The 10,081-nt window shown below is 37.5% G+C and overlaps 1 long non-coding RNA gene across 1 annotated transcript in view; it reads right to left on the bottom strand.

Annotated features, from left to right (window-relative positions):
• Positions 1-1,055: 1,055 nt before the first annotated feature.
• The window catches only part of LOC107966795 (uncharacterized), a 41,749-nt gene continuing 32,723 nt past the window's right edge, over positions 1,056-10,081 (bottom strand). Inside the window, exons 3-4 of the long non-coding RNA XR_001706748.3 lie at positions 9,332-9,478; positions 1,056-2,291 (exon numbers count right to left, since the gene is read on the bottom strand). This is a non-coding gene — a long non-coding RNA (uncharacterized LOC107966795). The remainder of the gene's footprint in view (positions 2,292-9,331; positions 9,479-10,081) is intronic.

The raw sequence follows: 10,081 nt of genomic DNA, 5'->3' as shown, positions 1-10,081 counted from the left end.
ATAGGGACTACTGGCTAAAAGAATTTGTGTTTCTACATCCTCATTTTTCTTCCAGCACCAAAGGCAAGGTTCTGCAGAAGAAAACTCAATAAATGTACATTGAATGAATTTGTTGAATGAAATTGACAACCAGTTTGCAGAATTCAGACCAGATATATCAGTTGCGTCAGACGAATGACTTGGGGCCCTTGGCATATGGATAATTACTTCTACCCTCCACTTTTCAACACTGACCTACCTCAGATGGAGTTATCCATGTGAGCCTGGACTTGATCCTGGTAATAAAGGTAACTTTGAGGAGGGAAGAAAGACGTAGAAAATCTGAACCGGCCCTATGTCTGGACCAGCCCTGTGCCTTCAACTTTACAATAATCTGAGAATGCTTACAGCCATAAAGGTTTAAATATTTCTTCATAGGCTCTTAGGGAAGTACTATTTTATTAATGCTTTATATTGCTAAAAATCCCAACTTGGAAAACCAGTATATGTGGTGCTAAAATACCATTGTATTCCTTGAAATAACAGAATTCTGTCATGCATTGATAATAGGATTCCACATTTTAACGACAGCTTCAAACATTATTTACACAGTCCAACAGATCATCACTGCACCAGTGAACACCTACCTTTAGATAAGTTTTATGTTTGCTGGTCAAACGTTTCATAACAAGCATATGCAAAGAAAAACACCATGGGATTAACCACATTTGTGCAATTACTCGTTTGTTTTTTAGTTTTTAATTTTTGTCAGTACATGGTAGGTGTATATTTTTATTGGTTACATAAGATATTTTGATACAAGAATGCAATGCATAATAATCACATCAGGGTAAATAGGGTATCCCATCACCTCAAGCTATTATTCTTTGTGTTATAATCTAATTATATACTTTCAATTAATTTGAAATGTGCAATTAAATTATTTTTTACTATAGTCGTTCTGTTTTGCTAGCAAATACTAGGTCTTATTTATTCTTTCTAACTATTTTTTGTACCCATTAACCATGCCCTTCCCCCTTCCCATCCCCACCCCCACTACCGTTCCCAGCCTGTGGTAACCATCCCTCTGCTCTTTCTCCATGACTTCAATTGTTTTAAATTCTAGCTCCCACAAATAAGTGAGAACATGCAAAGTTTGTCTTTCTTTGCCTATTTCTTTGCCTGGCTAATTTCACTTAATATAATGACCTCCAGTTCCACCCACATTGTTGCAAATGAAAGAATTTCATTCTTTTTTATGGTGGAATAGTAAGCCATTGCACATATGTACCAAATTTGCTTATCCATTCATCTGTTGATGGACACTGTATTAGTCCCTTCTCACATTGCTGTGAATAAAGGAGACTACCCCTCATATTGCCTTATGCCCAATTTCTGCCTCCAAAGAAAGAAAAAGTAAAAACTAAAAGGCAGAAATGAAATCCACAAGCAGACAGCCCGGCGCCACACCCTAGGCCTGGTAGTTGAAGATCGACCCCTGATCTAATCAGTTATGTTATCTATAGATTACAGACATTGTATAGAAAAGCACTGTGAAAATCCCTATCCTGTTTAGTTCTGATCTAATTACCAGTGCCTGCAGCCCCCAGTCACGTACCCCCTGCTTGCTCAATCGATCACGACCCTCTCGTGCGCACCCCCTTAGAGTTGTGAGCCCTTAAAAAGGACAGGAATTGCTCACTTGGGGGCTCAGCTCTTGAGCTAAGAGTCTTGCTGATGCCCCTGGCTGAATAAACCCCTTCCTTCTTTAACTCGGTGTCTGAGGAGTTTTGTCTGTGGCTTGTCCTGCTACATAAGGAAATACCTGAGACTGGGTAAATTATAAAGAAAAGAGGTTTAATTGACTCAAAGTTCCACATGGCTGGGGAGGTCTCAGGAAACTTACAATCATGGTGGAAGGCAGCTCTTCACAAGGCAGCATGAGAGAGAGTGTGTGTCAGCAGGGAAAATGCCAGATGCTTATAAAACTATCAGATCTCGTGAGAACTCACTCACTATCATGAGAACAGCATGGGTGAAACCAGCTCCATGATTCAATTACCTCCCACCAGGTCCCTCCCATGACACATAGGGATTATGAAGATTACAATCCAAGTTGAGATTTTGGTGGAGACACAGCCAAACCATATCATTCTGCCCCTGTCCTTTCCCAAATCTCATGTCCTCACATTTCAAAACACAATCTTGCCTTCCCAACAGTCTCCCAAAGTCTCAATTCATTCCAGCATTAACTCAAGAGTCCAAGTGCAACGTCTCATCTGAAACAAGGCTAGTCCCTTTCACTTACAAGCCTGTAAAATCAAAAGCAAGTTAGTTCTTCCTAGATTCAATGGAGGCACAGGCTTTCGGTAAATAGATCCCTTAAAAATAGAAGAAATTAGCCAGAACAAAGGGACTACAGGCCCCATGCAAGTACGAAACCCAATAGTGTCATTGTCTTGGTGATTAGCATTTGGCTACTTGTTACTTATCCAAATTTCTGCAGCTTGAATTTTTTTCCAAAAAAATGGGGTTTTCTTTTACTGCATCATCGGGCCACAACTTTTCCAAACTTTTATGCTCTGTCACCTCTTGAGTGCTATGCTACTTAGAAATTTCTTCTGCCAGATACCCCAAATCATCTCTCTCAAGTTCAAGGTTGCACACATCTCTAGGGCAGGGGCAAAATGCTTCCAGTCTCTTTGCTAAAGCATTACAAGAGTAACCTTTACTTCAATTTCCAACAAGTTCCTCATCTCTGAGATCACCTCAGCCTGTACTTTATGGTCTATACTATCAGAATTTTGGTCAAAGCCATTCAACAAGTCTCTGGGAAGTTCCAAACTTTCCCACATCTTCCTATGTTCTTCTCAGCCCTCCAAACTGTTCCAACCTCTGCCTGTTACCCAGTTCCAAAGTCACTTGCACATTTTTTAGTATCTGTGTAGAAGCACCTGACTACCGTGGTACCAATTTACTGTATTAGTCTGTCTCACATTGCTATAAGGAAATAACTGAGACTGGGTAATTTATAAAGAGAAGAGGTTTAATTGACTCACAGTTCCTCCTGACTGGGGAGGCCTCAGAAAACTAACAATCATGGTGGAAGGCAACTTTTCACAAGGCAGCAGGAGAGAGAATGTGTGTCAGCAGGGGAAATGGAAGATGCTAATAAAACCATTAGATCTCATGAGAACTCACTCACTATCACCAGAACAGCATGGGGGAACCACCCTCATGATTCAATTACCTGCCACCAAGATCCCCCATGACATGTGGGGGGTTACAGAGATTACAATTCAATATGAGATTTGGGTAGGGACATAGTCAAACCATATCAGATACTTAGGTTGCTTCCAAATCTTGGCTATTTTGAATAGTGCTGCAATAAACATGGGAGTGCAGATATCTCTTTGATATACTGATTTTCTTTCTTTTCAGTAGATACCTAGCAGTGGGATTGTTGGATCATATGGTAGCTCCATTCTTAGTTTTTGAAGAACCTAGGAACTGTTCCCCACAGAGGTTATACAATTTACATTCCCACCAACAGTATACAAGCATTCCCTTTTCTCCACATCCTCGCCAGCATTTGTTACTGCCTGACTTTTGAGTATAAGCCATTTTAACTGGGGTGAGAGGATATCTCATCGTAGTTTTGATTTGCATTTCTCTGATGATCAGTGATGTTGAGCACCTTTTCATATACCTGTTTGCCATTTGTATGTTTTCTTTTGAGAAATATCTATTCAAATCCTTTGCCCATTTTTTAATCAGATTATTGGATTTTTTCCTTTAGAGTTATTTGAGCTCCTATATATTCTCATTATTAATCTCTTGTCAGATGGGTAGTTTGAAAATATTTTCTCCTATTCTGTAGGTTGTCTCTTCATTTTGCTGATTGTATCCTTTGCCATGCAGAAGCTTTTTAAATTGATGTCATCGCATTTGTCCATTTTTGCTTTGGCTGCCTGTGCTTCTGGAGTATTACTCATGAAATTGTTGCCCAGTTAAATGTCCTGAACAGTTTCCCCAATGTTTTCTTGTAGCAGTTTCATAGGATTTTGTCTTAGATTTAAGTCTTTAATCCATATTGATTTGATTTTTGTATATGGGGAGACATAGAGACCTAGTTTTTTTCTCCTGCACATGGATATCCAGTTTTCTTAGCATCACTTATTGAAGAGATTGTCCTTTCCCCCAATGTATGTTCTTGGCACTTTTGTCAAAAATAAGTTTACTGTACAGGTATGAATTTATTTCTAGGTTCTCTATTCTGTTGCATTGGTCTATGTGTCTAAACAGAACCATATAATGTTTATGCCAGTACCATGCCATTTTGGTTACTATAGCTCTGTAGTATCATTTGAAGTCAGGTAATGTAATTCCTCCACAGAGGAATATCCCATTTCCATATAAAAGAATGATCTTCATAATGTATTGTTAAGTTCAAATTCCTAATATTTTGTTGAGAATTTTTCTATCAATATCCATCAGGGATATTAATTTTTCTTTGGTTGGTTTTGGCATCAGAGTAATACTGGCCTCATATAATTACTTTGGAGGTATCCCGTCTTCCTGTATTTTTTAGAACAATTTGAGTGGGATTGGTAGTAGCTTTTCTTTAAATATTTGGTAGAATTTAGCAGTGAACCCATTGGGTCCTGGATTTTTCTTTACTGGAAAACTTTTTATTATGGCTTTGAAATCATCACTTGTTATTGGTCTGTTCAGGTTTTTGATTTCTTCATGGTTTAATCTTGGTAAGTTGTATGTGTGTAGGAATCCATTTTATCCATTTCTTCAGTGTTACAACTTATTGTCATATAGTTACTCAGAGTAGTCACTAGTGATCTTTTGAATTTCTGAGGTATCAATTGTCATGTCTCCTTTTTCATCTCTGATTTTATTCATTTGGGTCTCCTGTCTTTTCCTCTTAGTCTGGTTAGAGGTTTTTCAATTTTGTTTATCTTTTCAAAAAAATAACATTTTGTTTTGTTGATGGTTTTTGTTTGTTTAAATTTTATTTATTTTTGCTCTGATTTTTATTTCTGTTCTTCTACTAATTTTGGGTTTGGTTTGCTCTTGCCTTTTGAGTTCTTTAACACGTATTATTAAGTTGTTTACTTGAAAATTTTCTACTTTTTTTGATGAAGGTGCTTATTTCTATAAACATTCATCTTCATACTGCTTTGCTGTATCCCACAGCTTTTGATATGTTGTGTTTCCATTTTCATTTATTTCAAGAAATATTTACATTTCTTTCTTAATTTCTTCACTGACCACTGGACATTCAGGAACATATTGTTAAATTTCCACGTGTTTTTACAGTTCCCAAAATTCCTCCTGTTATTGATTTCTAGTTTCATTCCACTGTGGTCAGAGAAGAGGCTTGATATTACTTCAATATTTTTTAATGTTTTAAGACTTGGTTTGTGACCTAACATATGATATATCCATAACAATGGGCCATGTGCTGAGAAAAAATGTGTATTCTATAGCCACTGAGTGAAATCTTTTGCAAATATTTTTAGGTTCAATTGGTCTATAGTACAAATTAAATTGCTATTTCTTTGTTGATTTCTTTCTGGAAGATCTGTCCAATACTGAAAGTGAGGTGTTGAAGTCTCCAGCTATTATTGTATTAGGGTCTAGCTTTCTTTTTAGCTCTAAAAATATTTCCTTTATATATCTGAGTGCTCCAGTGTTGGATGCATATATATATAATTGTCATATCCTCTTCCTGAATTTATTCCTTTATCATTATCTGGTGACCTTCTTTGTCTCTTTTTATAGCTTTTGTCTTAAAATCTATTTTGTCTGATATAAGTTTAGGTACTCCTGTTCTTTTCTGGTTTCCATTTGCATGGAATTTCTATTTCCATTCCTTAATGTTCAGTCTATGAATATATCTATAGGCGAAGTGTGTTTCTTCTAGGCAATAAATCATTGAGTCTTCTTTGTTATCAACTCAGCCATTTTATGACTTTTTCTTGGAGAATTTAGTCCATTTACACTCAATGTTATTATTGATAAGTAGGGACTTACTCCTGCCATTTTGTTATGTGTTTCCTGGTTGTTTTGTTGTCTTCTTTTCCTTCTTTCCTGTCTTCCTTTTAGGGAAGGTGACTTTTGCTGGTGGTATAATTTAATCACTTGGTTTTTATTTTTTGGAAATCTTACATTTTTTGTGATTTGAGTTTACCATGAGGCTTGTAAATACTATCTTACAACCCATTATTTTAAGTGGATAAGTTAATACTTTTTTTATAAACAAACAGATAAACATTTAAAAAACTGACAAAAACTCTACACCTTAACTCTGCTTTTTAACTGTTTCTTGTTTCCATTTTTATCTTATTGTACTGTTTATATCTTGAAAAGCTGTTGTACTTATCTTTGATTGCTTCATCTTTTAGGGTTTCTACTTAAGGTAAGGGTAGTTTATATATCATAGTTACAGTGTTATAATAGTCCATGTTTTTCTGTGTACTCAACACTGAGTTTTGTGCCTTCAGATGATTTCTTATTGCTCAATAATGTCCTCTTCTTTCAGATTTTAGAACTCTTGTTAGTATTTCTTGTAGAACAGGTGTAGTATTCATGCAATTTCTCGGCTTTTGTTGTCTGGGAAGTCTTTATTTCTTCTTCATGCTTAAAGAATATTTTCACTAGATATGCTATTCTAAGATAAAAGTTATTTTTTCTTGAGCACTTTAAATATATCATGCCACTCTCTGCTGACCTGTAAGGTTTCCATGAAAAAGGCAGCTGCCAGACGTATTGGAACTCCATTGTATGTTATTTGCTTCTTTTCTCTTGCCACTTTTAAGATCCTTTCTTTATCTTTGACCTTTAGGAGTTTGATTATTAAATACTTTAACCTTTGGGAGTTTGATTATTAAATGCCTTGAGGTAGTCTTTGGGTTAAACTTGTTTAGTGTTCTATAACCTTCTTGTACTTAGATATTGCTATCTTTCTCTTGGTTTGGGAAGTTTTCTGTTATTTTCCATTTGAATAAACGTTCTACCTCTATCTCTTACTCTACCTCTCCTTTAAGAGCAATAACTGTTAGATTTGCCCTTCGAGACTATTTTCTAAATCTTGTAGGTGTGATTTATTGTTTTTTATTATTTTCTGTCTTCTTGACTGTGTATTTTTAACTAGGCTGTCTTCAAGCTTACTAATTATTTCTTCTAATGATCAATTCTGCTATTAGGAGAATGTGATGGATTCTTCATATGCTGATTGCATTTCTCAGCTCCAGAATTTCTGCTTGATACTTTTTAATTATTTCAATCTCTTTGTTAAATTTATTTGGTGGGATTCTGAATCTCCTCTCTGTGTTATCTTGAATTTTACTGAGTTTCCTCTAAAGAGCTATTTTGAATTATCTCTCTGAAAGGTCACATATCTGTATTTCTCCAGGATTGGTTCCTAGTGCCTTATTTAGTTCTTGATGCTTGTGGATGTTCATTGGTGTCTGGGCATCGAAGAGTTAGGCATTTATTGTAGTCTCTGCAATCTGGGCTTGTTTCTATCTATCCTTCTTGGTAAAGCTTTCCAGGTTTTCAAAAGAACTTTGGTATTGTGATCTAAGTCATAGCTACATTAGAGGGCACTTCATGGACAGCAATGCAGTGGTTTTTGCAGACTCATAGAGATGCCACCTTGCTGGTCTTGGATAAGATTTCTCTGGATTACCAAGCAGAGACTTCTGTTCTCTTCCCTTATATTCCCCCAAACAAATAATCTCTCTCTCTGTCTCTCTCTCTCTCTCTCTGTTCTGAGCTGCCTGGAGCTATGGAGCTATGGATGGTATGACAGAAGCTGTCCTGTGGCCACCATCACTGAGACTACACTGGGTCAGATCTGAAGCCTGCACTGTACTAGGTCTACCCAAGGCCTGCTGTGTCCACTCCCTGGCTACTGCTTGTGTTCACTCAAGGACCTGGGGCCCTACAATCAGCAGGTGGTGAAGCCAGCCAGACCAGTGTCCTTTATTTCAGGGTGACAAGTTCCCTCTGGTACCAGGTGGGTCCAGAGGTGCTGTCTGGGAGCCTGGGACTGAAGTAAAAAATCTTAGAAGTTTACCTGGTGTTCTATTCTACTGTGACTGAATTGGCACTCAAATCACAAGACATTGTCTTTCCCACTCTCTTTCCATTTTCTACAGGCAGAGGAGCCTCACCCCATGGCCACCATTACCACAGGCTCATGAGGAGTACTGCCAGTCACTGCCAATATTCACTTAAGGTCCAAGGATTCTTCTGTCAGGTTATGGTGAATGCTGCCTGGCCTCAGAATCACCCTTAGGGCAGTGGGTTACCCTTCTGCTCAGGGTAGGTCCAGAAATGCCACACATAAGTCAAGGCCTGAAATCAGGAACCCCAAGAGGACTCTTGGTGCTGTAACCACTTGTGGCTGAGCTGGTTCCTGACTTTTGTTTCTTATGAAGGGATTTTTTTGTGTAGTTTTTTAAATTTGGTGTTCCTACATAGAAACAATTGATGGAGTCTTCTATTTGCCATCTTACTCCACCCAAGAGATCCAAATGCTCAAGTTTGATGACTTCTGGAAGGTGCTAATATGCCCATGTCACAAATTATGAAGTTACAGAGATTTGATCTGTATCAAGCCTCTGAGTGACTTATTTTATTCTTAGGTACACCCATTGACACTGGGTTCAAAAGGTATGTTTGTTTTGCTTGTATTTTTTTTTAAGTCCTTCACTGAACATTAAAATTAAAAATTTCTTAAAATGATTACATGAAGCCAGAAACTGGGACCCTGGAAACTTATTTTGTTGGTGGCAGAGACTCTTCTTTGTGGAATAAACATTCAACCATCCCCAGATGTTGGAAATGTAGCATGTAGAAATATAGATTAAGCCTTTGTCCTGAGAGAACTGTCTTTACTAATGCCCGGAGTCCACTATTGCCTGAGAGATGATAACTATCACTTGAATTTACTCTAAAGAGAAATTGAATTTTTAAGGTCTGTGAGGTAGATCCTAAACTATGACAATTCTCCTTAAAAGTATTTTCTCTGTGTTCTAGATTGATTTTCTTTTGTCATAATTTGGGTCCCTGGATTTGACCAAAGACAATTAGAAGGTGCTTCTCTGAACTCTATGGCATTCTTCTGCAATTTGGGATCAGGTTAGACTATGAGAAACTTAAAGGGTTAACCAACTGCTATAGACTGAAGTTTTGTGTTCTCTGCCTGTCCCTGCCTCCCTTGAAAAAAATACATACTTTGAAACCTAACCTTTGTGATAGTATTTGGAGGTGGGACCTTTGGGAGTTGATTGGGTCATGAAGGTGGAGCACTCATGAATGGGATAAATACCTTATAAAAGAGATTCCAGAGAGCAGCCTCATTCCTTCCACCATGTGAGGGCACAGCTGGATGGTGCCATCTATGAATCAGGAAGCAGGTCCCCACCAGACACCAAATCTGTTCACCTCTTGATCTTGGACTTCCAAGCCTCCAGAACTGTGAGAAATAAAATTATGTGGTTTATAAGCCACCCAGTCTATAGCTTTGTTATAGCAGCCAAAATAAATTTAAAAATTAGTCCTGGCAGATGCTACAAAGCAGAATACTTTCAACTTCTTTTCCTACTGAATGCTCACTTCATTTCAAAGTGTAAATTGGCTTACAAAGAAAAGCAATATTGACCCATGTTGCCAGTGTAAAAAGTGGTAGGGGAAAGAAAATGGGAAAATCTTCCCTCCAGCCTATGATCTGTGTGACATAACCAAGCCATAGAAAAAGAGTCATGGATGGCATCTTGCATGTGTTTGGTCTCTCTGTGCCTCACATTTACAGCTAATAGCGGGTTTGTCTTGTGAGATATATGCTGCCAAATAATCAGTCAGAGCTTAGCATCATATTTGTTAAATAGGTTTTCTACTAGCCTGCAGCTAAATGTAAATAAATGTAATAGGATGCATGTATTTATGAATGGGAAATGACAAAGAAACTAGTGTCAAAATGACGTCCAGGGAATTCAGATTAATTTGCATCTGCTCATCCTGTGCCTGCTGCAAATTAAGAATGATTGTGTCTTATCTACAGCTTTAAAAACCTAAAAAT

Source organism: Pan troglodytes, chromosome 8, assembly GCF_028858775.2.
Source record: "Pan troglodytes isolate AG18354 chromosome 8, NHGRI_mPanTro3-v2.0_pri, whole genome shotgun sequence".
NCBI lineage: Eukaryota > Metazoa > Chordata > Mammalia > Primates > Hominidae > Pan > Pan troglodytes.
This window is presented reverse-complemented; position numbering and strand designations above follow the sequence as displayed.